Genomic DNA, 18,956 nt, shown 5'->3' on the forward strand with positions numbered 1-18,956 from the left:
GTTGTTTCGTTGTTTCCTTTTCTTCTTTGTTGAGTCATAGGAACCACCACATTGTGAAGTGGGGTCCAAGTGAACAAAGTCAGAGTGACTAAAGTGATGCTCAACCAAATCCTATGTGTTCAAGCGAAGACAATGAGAGCAAATCTTATCCAGGGTCGGATGAGTCAGCTTTAGTTGTAGCCCAAGTCAAGCTGTCGCGTGTGTTTGAAATATGACCGTTGGAACATGTGTCAGTTCCTTAGTGACCTAGGGTCATTTCGGACAAATGAGGTCGGGTTGCCAAGTGGCTATAAATAGCCCACCCCCTACACCATAACTTGGTGGCTTCTCAGAGTTAGTGCACGGCTTTTGTCGTTTGAGAGCAACCCACCTCTGAAGCTTTTGAGAGAGAATCCTTGCGAGGACAAAGCCCAAACCACCCAGAGCCCAAAGAGTGTTTGGCATCACTGAAGTCTTTCTATCCGCATGATTTGAAGACTTGTTACACTTGAGGACTTTGAATCCTCCAGCCGGTTAGGCGTCACGTTCTGAGCATACAAGAGTCATTGTGGATTACCCGTGAACGAAGTTTGTGAAGGTTTGGAAGTATACCTTGAAGACTTACCTGAGTGATTGGGCGGGGACTAGGTGTCCTTAGCTCAAGGGGAATAAGGTGAAGACGCGGTCTTCTGAGTTGAGTCTCAGCCTCCCTAACCAGACATACAGTTGTCACAACAACTGGAACTGGTCGAACAAATCTCTGTCTCCTCCAAGCGACTGGTTCTATCTCTCACTTCTCTTTACTTCAGTTTATCTTCGTGAAGTCATTGTTTGCTTGCATTATCTGTTTGACTTCATTGTGTGACTACTTGGTCTGATTGGCTTCATACTATCTTCCATCTTGATCCTTACTACCTAGCTGCTGATAGTCTTCGTGATTTCACTTCATTGAATACTTGACTATGGCTTGTCTAGTGTAGTCTAACTTCCACTTTATACGAATAGTGTCATTTATCTCATTTGTCTTCGAAACTCCCATGTTTTGAAGACTTTCATAAAAATCGCCTATTCACCCCCCTCTAGTCGATAACTAGCCCTTTCACATGGCACCCCCGATAAGCCAGCTAACCACACCAACAGAAAATGTTGGGTCTTTAAACAGGCCGGCAAGCTCAACATCGAACACAAGGGGAAGGGGTCGCTAAGTGAAGACGAGGACGAATCTCGCCAGCCGGACACAGGTGGACAGAAAAAATTCCCACCGGAGGTTAAAACAGTGAACATGATTTACGTCGCTCATATCCCAAAAAGGGAGCGCAAACGCGCACTCCGAGACGTATACGCTAGAGCCCGTCATCCCAAAATTCAACCCATGGTCGGCCTATCGGATCACCTTTGATCGCAGGGATCTTCTGACTAGTATCCGTCATGGGGGCTCGGCCGCCTTCGTGCTCGACCCGATAATCGGCGGATACCACCTCACCCGAGTCCTCATGGATAGCGGCAGCAGTCTCAATCTGATATATCATGACATTGTCCGCAAGATGGGGATAGACCCATCAAGAATTAAGCAAAGCAGTACTACCTTTAAAAGAGTGATACCAGGCGCCATGGCCCGCATCAGTGGCTCCTTGACGTTGGAAGTTGTATTCGGTTCTCTCAATAACTTTCAAAGCGAAGAACTAGTCTTTGATATTGCTCCGTTCTGTAGCGGCTACCATGCATTACTGGGAAGAACGGCATTCGCCCGCTTCAATGCAGTCCCGCATTACGGTTATCTTAAACTTAAGATGCCTGGCCCATGTGGCGTGATCACAATCAGCGGAAACACAGAGTGTTCCCTTCAAACGGAAGAATATGTCACGGCTCTAGCAGCCGAATCATGGAGTGACCTCTGCAAAGCGAGCAACTCATCGATTCTCGAAACCGCAGACACAATTAGATGTGTCCGGTGCACACCTAGGTGTAGCAGCTCAGATAAACCTGAGCTAGATTAGCGGCTATACTCCCACAAGAAGACTGTACATGTCTCCCTGTATATAGGGCTTCAAAACTCCTTGTGTGGTGTGTAGGGCCGCACGCATATAAAAGGTCCATAGTTCGGCTTGACCCTATTCGGACTCAAAAATTATATCTTCATGGTTCTTTAAAACAAACCAATCCTACTTACGATCACACCAGATCCGGTCACCTAGTTCTTTCTTTGTTTCAGGTGACCATCACTCTTTACCCTCAAGGACACAGGTGCAATGGAGATAAAGGCGCAGACGTGCAGCAGGGCCCCGTCCTAAGGTTTCTTTTTAGATTAAGCCCCTACGTAAACCTTTTTTACTATCTTTTGTTGTTTTCATATCCTCCTGGCTCTTAAAATGGCCCACAAGGATGTCGGCGTTATCATCACACCGAATAGACCTGTACCTTGAAATCCAGGGTTTGTACCAAGGGCCGTCATTCAACCCGGTATATTTGTAAAGACCGAATACCTTCGGGAGTGTTCGGCGTCGCGAGTTTGGCCTTATATGCATTAGCTCCGAATCATGTCTTTGGTCAAATGTTGGGTTTGCCCGGCTCCCACGTTTTGCTACCTTACGTTCTGCACCATCGGCTAAGGAAGCACGGACAGAACTACTGCGATTGTGCCCTGGTTCATCCGGACGAGCACCTTAGTAGAGAAAGCCGAAAACCGACTGTCATGATACAGTGAGAGACTGGCCAACCACTCAATGACTCAACAGAATCCTCGAGATTCCTCCGCATTAATGAAGGACCATTTCCCGGTCACGTATGTCAACACACCGTCTTCGGACAAAAAAGGACCAAGACGTTGGATCAAGTGTGACTACGTGCTTTTTTCCAAATGCCCGCGCGTTATTTGCAAAGGGGTTGAAGCCGACGACTGCAATCTTTCAGGTTATATACATATATACATAAACAGCCGCACAAGAGGCACTAAAATACTTTACGGGCAAAAGTATAAATATAGCCTTTATTATCAAAAGCATTGTCTTTACAAATTCAGACACATATCATTCAAACATGATAGTCTTCGAGCACTGAGCCTCTATCAGGCGGCACCTTCTAAGACCTCTTCAATATAGTGCTCCGGCAGGTCTTGACCTCTGGTCGGACCCCGTGTTGCAACACCGGTGGCATCCATCCCCGCCCAGTACATTTTAATGCGGGCGACGGCCATTCGAGCACCCTCTATGCATGCCGACCGCTTGATAGTGGCGATATGCGGCACAACACGAATAAATCGTTTCACCATACCAAAATAACTACTCGGGCTTGGTTCCCCCAGCCACAAGCAGTCCACGACAGCCTTCATGGCATGTCCGGATAACCTATGGAGCTCTGCCAATTCGCCCATCTGCTCGTTTAACAGTAGCGGACGCTTTGGCGTGTTGAACTGGGACCAGAACAGTCTTTCCACTTCATGATCTTCTTGGTCTGTGAAGAACTACATCGCATCGGCAGCACTGTTTGACAAGTCTAAATACGCGTCGTGTGAACTCCACATTTGATCAAGAGGGGCATACTTCGGATCGCCGAACTTAGTTCGCAATAAAAAGGGCTTCCCAGCCGCGATCTCGCCGGCTTGCTGGAGCTCCTCCTGAGCTGCTCTAATCTCAGATCGAGTCTCTTTTTCCGTCTGCAAGGCCTATTTTAGGTCCTCCGTTTTTTCTTGGCTCTCCTTCTAGAGCAGCTCATAACGGTTAGCGGCACCCTTCAGCTCAAGAGCCATATTGGCTATTTTTTCTTCACTTCGGCAGTGAGCAGCCTGTTCGGCTTTCAATTCACTCACTGCCTTTTCGGCAGCCATGTTGCTTACTCTGGCTTGCTCCTTAGCACGCGCAAGCTCAGCCCGAAGAGTCTCCACGGCGGCTGCACCATCTGCAGACAAAGCATATTGTAAGTCCTAGTGTCATACTGTAATAAAAACTTACTAACCGCCCAGAAGACATACCTTGCGCCTCGTCAAGACGCTTATTCACGAGCGCGATGTCCTCATCCGCCACATCAAGTTGCCGCTTCAATTCGGCAAATTTAGTAGCCCACGCAGTTGTCGGGGCTGCAGCCGCCTGTGTACAAAATTGGCAGAATCCTTTCCTGAGATTACAGATATTTTTTATCCTCTAATCGCTCCGTTAGGATAGCAACCAGAGTCTCAGGGGCTACTACCTACGCACAGTGCACCTTGCGTTTTGCAATACAAAAATTACAAAAATTGCCATATTACGTACCTCTAGGCCTCTTAACAGGCTCATAAAGGCTTGATCAAGTCCGCTTTTCGCGGACGAAATCCTTTTAATCACCGTACCCACTAAGGTACGATGTTCCTCTGAAAGAGGCGCTTAGTGCAGAAGACCCACAAACCTATCCGGCTGTGTGTCTGACGGTCCGGGGTTCTTGTCTTTGGCCCCCTAGGAGCCGAACTCCCTGGACCTCGGGTGGCCGAAGATTCACCTTCTGGCCCCATCCTCCTTTGGGGATCGAGAGAGATCCTCCGAGACGACACTTCGGGGTCATCCTCCTTGTGGGGAGGAGGAGTATGAGGAGGCGTATCGCTCTCCATCATCTCCGTAAGAAGATCCCCCGAGGACGAAGATTGCGGCACAAGGCTATAAGCCGGGCTGCCAAACATATGTTTCAGATGTTACTATCATAAATGGGAGAAGAAAGTGGTATGCTTATAGAGCACCTTTGTTCACTTCCATCTTGGATAGTGGCTGGTCCCCTTGAGGGCGCTGTTCGGCGATGTCGCCCCCCAAGACAGGACCCCTTGACATGGATTTCTTCCCTTGCTTGGAGGCCTCCGCCTTCAGGTCTTTGGGGGCGGCCCTTTTATTCCGACGGGGGAAGGAAATATTTGATTCTCCTCCCCTATTACTCTCCAACATGGGAGTTCTAGTTTCTCCGGATACAGTACGTAATGTACCACCTGTGTGGAGGCTACTTTTGACCTCCCTGCTCCCCTCCTTGTCTTCCCTCAATGGCACTTGATGTGGTGCTTGAGTCAGCATCCTGGTTAACACCGGATCCACTGAGTCTTTGGGAAGAGGCGACGAACACCTAATCCTCTCTGTGTTCCGTATCCAACCCTGGCCGAGGACGATTCTCTCAGGATAATGTTATGATAAATACAATGACAACGTGTTCGGTTACAGGGTGCTTACCGGTGTATCTAGATGGTTGCAATCAAGGCCTGTGTCTTCTATGGTATCCGGACACTTTATTTGTGGTCTGAAGAATGATTTATACATCCCTTCAAGCATCGTGCCGAAGAAGTGCTGAACGGTTCGCGGTCCTTCCGGATTGAACTCCCACATATGGAGAGGTCATTGTTGGCATGGCAGGACCCGTCGAACTTGCATTACCTGAATTACCTTTACAAGACCAATATCCTCCTCGATAAGGTCTCGGATACGCCTTTGTAGCGTCCGTACATCGTCAGCCGACCCCTAGTCCAGCGCCTTGTTGACCCATGACGCAAGCTGTGGCGGAGGGCCGGGGCGGAAGCCAGGAGCAGACACCCACTTTTTTCCTCGGGGAGCTGTGATATAAAACCACTCCCGTTGCCATAGGTCAGAAACCTCTGGGAAGGAACCTTTTGGCCACAAATTGTTGGCGCATTTTCTTATTCTAGCCCCTCCGCACTCTGCGTGTTTCCCGTTGATCATCTTCGATGTTACATTAAAGGTTTTTAGCCATAAGCCGAAGTGCGGAACAATGCGGAGGAAGGCCTCGCATACGATGATGAAGGATGATATGTGAAGGAAGGAATCCGGAGCTAGATCATGAAAATATAGCCCGTAATAAAACATGAGCCCTCTAACGAAGGGATGAAGACTGAGGGCTAGCCCTCGGAGAAAGTGAGAGATGAACACAACACTCTCATCGGACTTGGGAGTAGGTATGACCTGACCTTGAGCAGGGAGCCTGTGGGGAATTTACTCTGTCAAGTACCTCGCCCCCTAAGCTTCTTGATATCCTCCTCTATGACGGAGGAGGCCATCCACCGGCCTTGAAGGCTGGATTCTAACTTGGTCAGAAGCTTGGAGCTTTTTCGCTGAAGCCTTGGGTGTTGGAACTCGAGGTAGGAGAAGGAGAGGATTAAGCATAAAGGGAAAAGACAGGCCTTGATCTCCTTATAAAGAGGATGAATATCAAACGTTCCCGCGTGGCCTTTTTGGAACTTACCTATTCTCAAGGAATCCTATCCATGGAACGGTTGGGTTACCCATGCCTGTATTGATGAGAACCCCGTAATAAGGCGACACGATCTCTGCTTCGACAAGACGTGCCAATAAAGCCACCTCGTGAAATGTGTTGTGGCAGGCTGATAAAACGGTTTGGATAAAAACTGGGCCATGTTGTGATGTCATGTTGTGAATAAAATGTCAGCAGATTAGATTCATGAAATATTATAATCTCTATGGTGGTATGTGGAATTTTTTTTGCAGAGCCGGACACGATTCTTGTGTTCAAAATCTATTTTGGAGTATTCAGAGAAGGAACCCGCCTTGCAATGCCGAAGACAATCCATGCGCCGGACTCGATCGTCATTGAAGCCTGGTTCTGGGGCTACTGAGGGAGTCCTAGATTAAGGGGTCCTTAGACAACCGGACTATATACTTTGGCCGGACTATTGGACTATGAAGATACAAGACAGAAGACTTCGTCCCATGTCCGGATGAGACTCTCCTTTGCGTGGAAGGCAAGCTTGGCGATTCGGGTATGTAGATTTCCTTCTCTGTAACCGACTCTATGTAACCCTAGCCCCCTCCAGTGTCTATATAAACCAGAGGGTTTAGTCCATAGGATAGGGAACAACAATGATAATCATAGGCTAGCTTCTAGGGTTAGCCTCCTCGATCTAATGGTAGATCAACTCTTGTAATACTCGTATCATTAAGATCAATCTAGCAAGAAGTAGGATATTGCCTCCATAGAGAGGGCCCGAACCTGGGTAAACATCGTGTCCCCCGCCTACTATTACCATTAGCATTAGACGCATAGTTCGGGACCCCCTACCCGAGATCCGCCGGTTTTGACACCGACAGCCGCCGCCGCCTTCCGCCGCCGCCGCCACCGAACGCCGCCGCCCGCCGCTTCGCTGCCGGAGCCCCGCCGCCTGAGTTCCCACCGCCGCCGCTGTCGACACGCGTCCCGAGGTAGCCCCGGTTTTCGAGAAAAAACCGTTCGGGTTTTTTGTAGAAAACCCTAGGTTTTTTTAGATTGGTTTTATTTTTTTCCCAGTTTAGTTATTTAGCGAACGCCCGTTCGTACGTTCGTTTTAATGAACAGTTTTCAACATTACCCGCAGACAACGAACGTTTGTTCGTTAGCCTGTTCGTTAGTTTTTCTTTTTCCAGGGGTTTTCCACGATTATTCTCGATCACGATTTCAGCCCGAATCTTAGTTTTAGTTTATCTTTTTGATCGTTTGTTGGAATCAGGCGATTCAAGCGCCTAGTTTTTTGTCTCGAAGCCCTCTTTTTGTTTAACCAACTTAAATGAGGTTTTGGTATGGTAAAATTGATCTAAGTCCAGATTAGTAATCGGATTGTAACACCCCCAAAATTTAACCAAGTTTTAAATATTAAAATTTTGCCAGGAGTTTTAAAATTTTGCCTTCTAGATATTTCTGTTGATTTCAGAGCTTTTCTTTTTATTATTGGGGAGTTTCTACCCAAGTGGATCTTTCCAAAATGTATTGGACTTCTATGCTCTCTCTTTAAAACATTTCTTAATCAGCAGAATTATTTACTTAATTATTTCACCCTGAGCTTTATTCATTTAAATGACTTATTTTAATGTTGGAGCTCTTTTTGAACTGCAATCTTTTGATAACTTTAACTAAAATTCCAACCAAAATTTGGAGATGTCAAGTGATGTCTCTAAACCACTTTTGTGCAATGATATATTTCATTCATTGCATATTTTGAGTTCCACACCTGTTTTTCAAATCTGGTCCAGTGGGCATTTTTGCACTATAGGCTATTTAAATATTTCTTTAGAGCCTCCACCAAAATTATGGGATGTAGTGGTAGCATGCCATCCAACTTTATGCAAAAACCTAGTGGTGTTCTTTGGAAAAATTGAGTGTTTCAACCTCTTTTTCTTTCTGGTCCAGCCTGGTGTTTTCTACTGCAACCCTATTCATTCTTGCTCTAGTGACCTTGTGCTTTCACCTGCTTGTAGTCAACCCTGCAAAACCTCTAAGTCCAGGAGCATGCACTCTTTGGAACACTTTTGGTCCATGTAATGATGCCATTTACTCCCTGTCCAGAATTGAAGTTTTGCAAAAACTGCACTAACAAGTTTCTCCATTTGGCAAACTAACCTCACCACCCTCTCTTTTTTCTAAAGAGACCCCACTCTGGGAGATTTGGCCACTCCAAGAACTGCCTAGGTGCCTTTGGCATTTTGTCAAACACCTTGAGAGCATGGACAGATTTGGCATAAGAGTTTGTTTACTTTATGATCTTGATCCCCTGACCAGACCAGCATGTCCCATGGATTTGCCCTAACCTATAACCCACCCTGCTAACCCTCTTGTGGTTTAGAGCCCCCTGTCATGCCTTCACATTTCGTCGAGCACGTTCCGTGCGTGCACTAGGCACGCCCAGAGCGCGAGCGGAGCACGCGTTTTGCACGTGCCGCGCCCGAACCGCCGCGTCTCGCCCCGCACTCACTCTGGTCCGTGACCGACCGCAGCCAGCACGCCGTGTCCCCTTCTGCACCCCACGAGCCCCGCAGCCCTCGCCACGTCTCCGGCAGGCCAGCAGCTAGCCGCCACTGCCGCCCGACAGCTCCTGCGCTAGCCAGCGCCGCCCAAGCCACCCCCGCTCGCCAGCTCGCCCTTGGAGCAGTAGCCGCTCGTCCGCTAGCTCCTGCCGCCATCCCCAGCCTCGCCACGATGCCCTGCAGCTACAGAACATCGATCACCGACGAGCTCATCCATTGCCGCCGCGAACCGACGTGGGAGCACTATAAAAGGAAGCCCCTCGAGCCCTTCGAGCACACAAGCAGCCTCACACCGTACTCCTGGTGCCCCCGTTGCCGTCAATTGGAGAGAAAGAGGCCGTCTTCCCCCACTCTGGCCAGTCCGGCCACCGCCGCCTCCTGGCTCCGTTCGGCGCAACCAGGGCCTCCCCCTCTCCACTCTCTCCACCAGGAACCCCCTCACCCTCTCGTGAGTCCGTCCCCCTACTCAATCTTGATTGGGACTCGCCGCGGGCGGAATCTCACTTTTTCCGACGACCACCGTCCGTCGTGGAGCTCGCCGCCGACAGCTCCGTCCACCCCAGAGAACAAAACAACCACCGGAGTGACCGCCTCGACCCCCTGAGCCCGCGGGTGACCTTTGTTTATCGAGCGGTGCCGTCGTTCGCCGGCGTGCGTCGCCGGAGTCCCGCCCCTCCCTCTCGGGCAGAGGAAGAGGAGGGAAGTGGACTAGTCAAACCTGACCAGTGGGCCAGGCGGGCCCACTGTCAGTGACTCAGGCGCAGTCCACGCTGGATAAGTGGAAGCGTATTTCCAGAATACGCTTTCGATGTGTACGTATTTATTCGAAACGTTTTTCTTTTCTGTTTTATTTTAAATAACAGATTTTGACCAAACTTTACCAGCTATATCTTATTAAATACAACTCCAAATGAATTGATTCCTTTTCCTACCTCTCTCAAATATTTTCTAGTTTATTTTAAGATTTATTTTAAAAAAAAATCAAAACAACTTTTTGTGCTGTTTTAATTTTGTGTGTTATTTCAAACATATTTTTTTAAATAGGATTTTTGAAGAGAGGAGAAAGATTTCAAGATGTTTTGGAATGCACCCTGCCTTCCCATGACCTGAAGGCAAGCATTTTGAACCCTGGTGTAATTTTTGTGTGTGTTGTTTGACTCGGTGACAACACCACCCCGACACGAGCATACGTCATTTTATGTGAGGATGTGTTCCTTCTCATGAGTGCATGTTGATGATTTTCATGCTAATGGAGTTGATATGGTTGTGATGGAAATCACCGTCATATGCCTTTCACGCATACCGGAAGGAAAGCCGAGAAGGCCTCTGTCTTGGGTAGACACGGTCTTGTTCCTAGTCCTCTGTCAAGACGGTCGTGTCCGGTATTGCTTGAGGAGGTATGTCGCGTGATGTTTCTATCTGTTCGTTGAAGTATATATTGTTATACTAATCACGCAGAAAAATATTTGAACCTCCTGAGTCGACCGCAGATCGAGTCTTGTTCCGGTAACCCCCATACTTGTTTCGTGCTGCCATAGGTCCCTGCCTTAGGTAGGGTACAGTTCAGTAAGTTGTCAACCCCTTTCCTAGCACACACCATACAGAGAGGCCATGGTGGAAGATACTGGAGGCATCCGGTAGACATGCCACCTGGTCCGGGAGCATGGGTGTTTTGGTTGTAGCCGAAGGGGTAGCTCCCCAGTTTGCATGCGGTATAAATTTTTGTGATCCCATGTTACGTCGAGGTTGTAGCCTCCGCACTTAGAGTTTTACTTGACAGGTGTCATGGGTGATTCCAGACACATGTGAGTTAAGCTGGTGTGTGCAAGTTAGGTGTGTTTCCAACTAAAAAGCCGTGGACGGAATTAGTCTTGATGGACTAAAGGAATCCGTCACTCGTGGGTAAAGAGTACACCCTCTGCAGAGATTAAACCTATTCGAATAAACCTATTCCATGGTCAAGGATTACAGTCTGGGATGGGTCAAGTGTCGGTCTTAGTGTCGGTCTTCGGAGGATAAACTGTTAAACCAGAGCCGGAATCACGACTTGTGATTTGTGATGTTTATGATCATTATTTCTGTTGTGGACTAACCCGTTACATTATTGGTTTTATCGAATATCCCTGGGATGGTTCTACCTCCTGGATATTAACTGTGGCATCTCTTTTATAAGCCCTTTATGTGGTGTTGCTGAGACGCCCGACTGTGGCATTTCTCTTATAAGCCCTTTATGTGGAGTCGCTAAGACACCCGACTGTGTCATTTATTTTAAAGCCCTTTATGTGGTGTTGCTGAGACACCCGACTGTGGCATTTCTTTTATAAGCCCTTTATGTGGTGTCGCTGAGACGCCCGACTGTGGCATTTCTTTTATAAGCCCTTTATGTGGTGTCGCTAAGACACCCGACTGTGGCATTTATTTTAAAGCCCTTTATGTGGTGTCGCTAAGACGTCCGACTGTGGCATTTATTTTAAAGCCCTTTATGTGGTGTCGCTAAGACGCCTGATTGTGGCATGATGGTTATTTATTTAAATACTACTATGTTATTGCATATTCATAAATAACATGCTTGCATGCATCAGAGTTTTTATTTTCTTTTGTGACTGACGTCATGGGCATAAAAATATTTTCAGCACATCATTGTTATATTATACATGTGTTCATAATGTTTGCGAGTACATTCAAAGTACTCACTGGCTTGTCCCTGGCTATTGTCTTGGCCAGATTTTCTTGCGCGGAGAGGAGCGACCGTGCCGACAGTCCCGGAACCTAAGCAACGGTGATAGCAGCCTCGCGAAGATAGGAGTTAACCTGGTCAGCTGTTCCTATGGGAAATGGAGTCCCATAGACACTGATGATCCACAAACCGCTTCTGTCATCAACCACTAGAACCATATTGTTGTACTCTCAGGCCAGAATGGTCTTGTACTACATATTTTGTGTTTTGCTTGGAATTTCTGTATCAAGTTGGTGCCTCTTCAGCTAACAGTAATCCTGGGGCTGATGAGCACAAGGGCCATTTTCTGGAAATTAATACCCGGAAATTCGGTCCCTACACAGATCTTGTTTCTTTTGCAGTTTGAGTTTCGTTGCTTTGTTTGATTTGATTCTTTTTGCCAACCGTAGTTCTTAAGTTCAACTTTTTGGTTAGATCTCTTATTTGAGTTTTACCAATGCTTCTAGTTGTTTGCTAATTGTATGCTTGTTTGTTTGTGATAGAGTACCCAGAGTGCGAAGCGTGCTACTAGCAGTCTCTAGGTTTCACGGATCATCAACAAGGCAAGTAACACTTTCATCATACCTCTTTACTACCCAGTTTTATTGCATTAGTTCAATCCTCACACATTGCATGATTAAGATCTGATTAATATGTGGGTTTTGGGAAGTAGATGGAGGTAGTACCTATTTAGCTGTTTATTATCAAACCTTTGGGATTTACTTCTATGTACTACTTATATTGCTATGCTATGCTAGTAGACGTGGATTGGGTGAGTGCATCCATGACAGATGTGAGTATTGTTAAATAATGGATAACTTAAGGTGGCTACTTAAATACACATCTGGATAGATTGAGGCACCTGGGGAACCTAGTGTTGCCTATTTTTTTGGATATCCCGGGGTTTACTGTGTGATTATCCTATGGACTGCCACCTAGGCTCAAAGGGATCATAAGATTATTCATGCTAGAAACTTCCGTGTGCAGCCACAAGCTATTATGGGCTCTAGCATAGTTGAGTAAGTTGTGTGACCTTCTTCAGTGGTAGACTAGCAGATGTAGGGGATGTAGGTTGGTACTGTCTACCCAGAGTAAGGAGTTAATGCTTCTGAAAGACTGTGTCTCGGTCATACGTTTCTCAAACACCATGTAGTGCGAGAAATCCAATGGAGAAGATCGAGTCTTGTGGGGAAAAGTGTGCAAACCTCTGCAGAGTGTACAAACTAATCATGGTTAGCCGTGTTCCCGGTTATGGACATCTTGAGTATCTGGTTTTTAAATTATCATGTTGATCTCATCACTCTTAAATATAATTTGGTTGGGTTTAATGTTGATGGTTAATTGGGATTGAGTTGGGTGAACCTTCTCAATGTTTTACAACCACCATGATAGTTAAATAAAACTTATTCCTTTGTTGTAGGGAAAAATTGGCTTTATGCAAAACTATAACCGTAGAGCTTTTCACCAGCCATATTGCATATAGTGATAGCAATTATTTCTGTTCATTATTCTATGTGTTACATTGCCAGCATATTCCATGTGCTGACCCGTTTTAGGTATGCAACATTCATGTTGCAAACTTTTCAGACAACGAGTAAGGTGCCTTAGGTCATGATCTTTCACTCAGCTATGCCGTTGGAGTTGATGGACTCAGTTTATCTTCCAAGCCTTCCGCTGTTATCGTTTTTAGATGGCCTTAAGCCATATTATTGTAATAAATTCTCTTTTGAGACATTCGATGTAATAAGTGTGTGATTGCTACTCTGTTATAAATCCTCAAGTACTGTGTGTGTCAGCATTACCGATCCAGGGATGAGACTGATGCACAGAGATAAAATTGTTTGAGGTCTGGTCGCTACAATGAGGTAGCTTCTGGAAATCAGTCGTCGGAGATGGTTGGCGGTTCCCATCCAAACATTGTTCACTGGAGTTGAACAATGTTTCCTTTAGCAGCAAACTCAAGTTCTGGGAACCTTTCGTAGGTTGGGATATCCAAACTCGTGCAAAACATTCTTTCATCAGAATCAGAACAATGTTTCTTCAGCAGACAACTCATTTCTTCATGAACTCCTAACTTTGTTTCTTTGCCATAAAACATTGTTTTCCATGGAATCAAATGTGTTTGGCCTTCTTCGATATTGCACCTGAGTTCAACCAACAACAAAGGAGATGAAAGTGCTGCCATGTGTTCAAGATTATAGTATAAACATATGTTAGTGTTCACCTGCCAATGTGTTCGTTTGACATGAAATATTATGACTTCTCCTTTGATGACCAATGATGTATAAATGGTTTTCATGTCCTCATCATCCAGCCCCTCTTAAAAAGGAGTCATCCTCGACTCTAAGGGTTGAATGGTTTTCATGTCCTCATAATCCTCCCTCTCTTGAAAAAGAGTCGCCTTCGACCCTAGCTGGTCATCACAGAAAATAAAATTACCCAGTACAAAGAAACAATGCAAAGATTTTATCAAATGCATAAGTTTAATTAGCTTTCACCTTTGCAAACTTCGAAACCTTGGTTCGACTCAACAATTCCTTCCTATTAACATTTCCACGGAGTACAAACTTGTAATCAGGCACATCCATGTTCATATCATCTTCCCTCACTTTAAGAAAAGTCGCCCTCGACTTCCTTTAATCTACAAAATAATAGCAGGAGGAAAAAACAAAATATGTTGGCAAAGTAAGAGTTGAATATTGATGTGCAAGTTTCTGTTTTCTTGGCTCTTTTATACTCTCTACAAGATTAACATAATGGTGTTGTTGCATTGATGATATACCAAACATATTTTCTCTGATTTCATCACGTCAATGCTTCAAGAGTTCATAAGTGCATACCTTGGGGTGCTTCAAGATGAATGAACTTTGTTCTTTTACCTCATTGAGTACTTTCATGCATTTTTGAAAATCACTCACCACAAATGTTGTTTGCTTGGTGATATTCCATGTGCCCCATATTTGTCCTTTGATCTCATTTTCCCATCGTTGTAGAAGGGAAGTGATGTATGATTTTTGCATATGCACATACATCCAAGAAAGAGAGCTTTGTGAATGGTTAGTAATTGAATTATTCTCTCCCCTTTTATCAGGTGGATCACTCATGTCTATGATATTTTGTGGAAACAACTCAAGCTCACATTTGGCGGACTCGCCCAATTGACTAATTCTCTCTTGCTGATTGTGTGGTATATTTGGGTGGAGATCTTTTATCTCTTTAATCTCATGTTGAACAGTCTGACCCTCACATTTAGTGGACTCGCACACCTCACCTCTCTTATCACTCTCATTATGTAGAATTTTGAGAAATGGATACTCTTCCTCACATTTGGAGGAGTCGCTCAACTCACCTCTCTTATCACTCGCAATATGTGAACTTTTGATAAATGAACACTCTTCCTCACATTTGGTGGTGTCACTCAACTCACCTCTCATATCCCTATCAATATGTGAAATTTTTCGAAGTGGGCACTCTTCCTCATGTTTGGTGGGATCACGCAAATCACTTTCCTTATCACTCTCATGTTGTGGAATTTTGGCTTGTGTACACACTCTCTCATATTTGGTGTAGTCACTCAACTCATTTCTTGTCACTCTCAAGCGGTGGGATTTTGTGACGCGTACACTCTCGCTCATACTTTGTGGAGCCACTCAACCCCCCTTTCTTGTCACTCTCAAGTTGTGGGATTTTGTGATATGGATTCTCTCTCACACATGGGTTTGGAAAGATTTTGTTCTCCATAGAAGTCACGGGTGGAGGAGAATAAGCTCCGGCTGAAGCCATGCTTCTTCTATCTTGAATATGAATTGTCGGTGAAGACACCATCGAGGATGAAGGGTATGGTTGCTGCCATGAAGGAGTAGTGGGACAATCTTGGAAATTCTGGGACCGGCCATTACACATGTTCTTCTCCACTCTCATAGCTCGACGTACAACATCAGATATCATATCATAAGGAAACACCTTCACAAAATCAGATATCTCATCATTCAGCCCATGTAAGAATCTCTTTATTTTTGCTTCACCACTCTCTTGGATTTTTGTCCAGATCAACAACTTCTCCATCTGATTGTAGTACTCCTTGGCAGTTCGAGAACCTTGCATAAGCCTCTGTAACCTCTTGTACAATTTATTCTCATAGTATAATGGAACAAAACAATGCCTCATGACTTGCTTCATAAAAGTCCGACTGCGATTATAATTATTGCCCGATATCAATCGATCTTCTTGCAGCTGATTCCACCATGTAAGAGCATAACCCGAGAACTCCATAACAACAAGATCAACTCTCTTGGCTTCAAAAAAACCATGGATGTGAAAGATTTGATCACACTTCTCCTCCCACTCAACATGTGCATTTGGATCCTCTTTTCTTGTCAATAATGGTACATGTAGCTTCAGTATCACTTGGTTGTCATGGTCACCTTGACCAGGATGGTCATAATGATGACCATTGCGACCAAAAACAACACCACGGCGAGGCGGCAAGTAGGGTTCATAGTCCCCCATGCCTTCATCTTCGTCACCAAGCTCGGAGAGACCTTCAAGGGAGATGCCATCACCATCATGTGGAGCTTGTCGCTGGTGCTTAGCGACAAACCTGTGGGGGGTCATGGCCTTTCCTGCGAGCTTCTCCTCCATGCATCCCACCCTCATGGGTGACAACAAAGTTTTCACGCCTCCGTTCAACACCAACAGTAGGGGCGTCGTGGGCAGCAGCTCCCACAGCTCTTCCATGACCATCGTGGCGGTCCTCGTTTCTGTGATGTCACCGGTTGTCGGCGACCAGTGAGGCAGCAGGGTTGTGTTGATGTTGATCCCCATTGCCCGCGATAGGAAGATGGCCTCCGAACATCCTTCACATAGCTGCAACTATACTCTCCTCAATCATATCACCAACTGTTGCACGAGTTTTTGGGAGATCATCTTCCACATGTTGATGTCCATGTACACTCGAGTTGGATCTTGTCATGTTAACTCTCGGAAACAAGTAGACAAAAATAAAAAAATATGTGTGGAAAACACTCAGCTCACCTTCTTGCTTACCCAAATTCTAATGATTCCTTGGTGGCTGTGCGGTGGTAGAAAATTAGGAGTTGACGGGCGAATGAAAGGAAGGAAGTTGACAGTTTCTAGGTGGATTTGGGTGAGGTAAAATGAGGAGGGCTTGTGCTGAGATCCAATCGATGCAAACCAAATGAACAAGAAAAATTTGTAGATCCTTGCACCATCTTTGAGTTGCAACACTTGCCACTACAACTTCTGAAATTTCTCACCAAATTGAATATGATTGCACACTTTCTCAACACTTTCTCTTTTTCTCACTTTTTCTTTTGCTCTTTTTATCTCTCTCTTTATTTTTGCTTTCTCTCTCTCTCTCTTTTCTGCAGCACAAAAGATCCAACAACAAGACTCGAAGAAAACATAAGAAACATTGGATATAACTTGGTGCAAACACAAAGAGGAAAGCAAAAAACTAGATCTCAACAAACAAAGACTTGGATTTTTGTGTGGCTTTTTGGCATTGGACTCTAGAACGGGGAGCAAACTAAAAAGGATAGATCTAGCTACAAGGATACATATCCTACCTTATAAATCTTGCTCTGAATACCAGATGATGCGACACCGTCTTCGGAGAAGAGGGTGTACAATGGTGAAAGTGCAAGTAATCCCCGGGTGGTTTTGGTAATTCATAACAACATATAGATAATTGAACTAATATCCATTCAAGTTAAATATTTCGGAAAGTTCAATGATTAGCATGGCATGGACTAGAGATGTGGACCCCTCAAAATGATAAGGACAAAGATTGTCAAAAGCTCAAGACTCTTCACTTTCATTTTAGTGATCCAAGATCACATCGAGTCCATAGGAAAGCCAATATTATTAAAAGGGATGAGGTGTTGCTTAATGGTCTACTTGCTCAAAGTGCTTAGTGATATTGCTCCAAAACCCTCAACCACTTTCTCATTTCTCCATATGTCCAAAACCTAAAGTCAAACTCGGCCCCACCAGTTTGATTTATCCGGCGCCACTGAGTTCATTTAACATAGCCACTGCCAGAAACCCTAGTCAATTCGGTCTCACCGATACGGCTCTCGGTCTCACTGAGATGGCTTCAAAAACTCTTTGTTTCCCTTTCTATAATTTTGGTCTCACCGAAATGAGCGATCGGTCGCACCGAGTTTGCATTGCAAACTCTTTGTTTCCCTTTCATAACATTTCGGTCTCACCGAAAGGAGCGATCGGTCCCACTGAGTTTGCTTGACCAAGTCTCTATTTGCTCATCGCTGAAATCGGCCTCACTGAGTGTATGCAATCGGTCTCACCGAGATGAGGTTCTGCCCTAGCCCTAGCACTTCGGTCCCAATGAGTTGATCTCATTGGTCCCACCGAGATTCCCGACGTTCACATTTTGAACTGAATCGGTCTCACCGAGTTATTCTATTTGGTCTAACCAAGTTGGGTCAAATGTGCGTAACAGTTGGATTTTGTGTGGAGGCAATATATACCCCTCCACCCCTTCTCCATTTGAGAGAGAGCCATCAGAACGTGCTTCCACTACTCATTTTCTGAGAAAGAACCACCTACTCATGTGTTGAGACCAAGACATTCCAATCCAACCATAAACAATCTTGATCTCTAGCCTTCCCCAAATTGCTTTCCACTCAAATCATCTTTCCACCTTAGCCAGATATGTGAGAGAGAGTTGAGTGTTGGGGAGACTATCATTTGAAGCACAAGAGCGAGGAGTTCATCATCAACACACCATTTATTACCTTTTGAAGAGTGGTGTCTCCTAGATTGGTTAGGTGTCACTTGGGAGCCTCCGTCAAGATTGTGGAGTTGAACCAAGGAGTTTGTAAGGGCAAAGAGATCGCCTACTTTGTGAAGATCTACCCATTTGAGGCAAGTCCTTCATGGGCAATGACCATGGTGGGATACACAAGGTTGCTTATTCATGGACCCTTCATGGGTGGAGCCCTCCATGGACTCACGTAGCCATTACCCTTTGTGGGTTGAAGTCTCCATCAACGTGGATGTACGATAGCACCACCTATCGAAACCACGCCAAGAATCTCCATGTCTACATTGTGTTTGCCTTCTCCAAACTGTTCCGTTTACCTTCATATGCAATGTTTTACTTTCCGCTACTACACTCTTGGAATTGCATGTGTAGGTTGATTGCTTGACTTGGTCTAAGTTGCTAAAATCTGCCAAGACTTAAAATTGGGAAAAGGTTAGATTTTTATTTAGTCAAGTAGTCTAATCACCTCCTCTAGACCTACTTTTGATCCTACAAGTTGTATCAGAGATTTGGTCTCCATTTTCCTTGATTTTCATAGCCTTTGGTGATCATAGCCTTGGTTTCACAACCTAGGAGAGTATGGCGTCTAGCGAGGAAATTACCACCGTAGAGGTCCTTACTTTGATGGTACTAATTTTGCTAGTTGGAAGCATAAGATGAAAATGCATATTCTTGGTCATAACCCCGTTGTTTGGGCTATTGT

The sequence above is a fragment of the Triticum dicoccoides genome, chromosome 6B (assembly GCF_002162155.2).
Source record: "Triticum dicoccoides isolate Atlit2015 ecotype Zavitan chromosome 6B, WEW_v2.0, whole genome shotgun sequence".
In the NCBI taxonomy this organism is placed as follows: Eukaryota; Viridiplantae; Streptophyta; class Magnoliopsida; order Poales; family Poaceae; genus Triticum; species Triticum dicoccoides.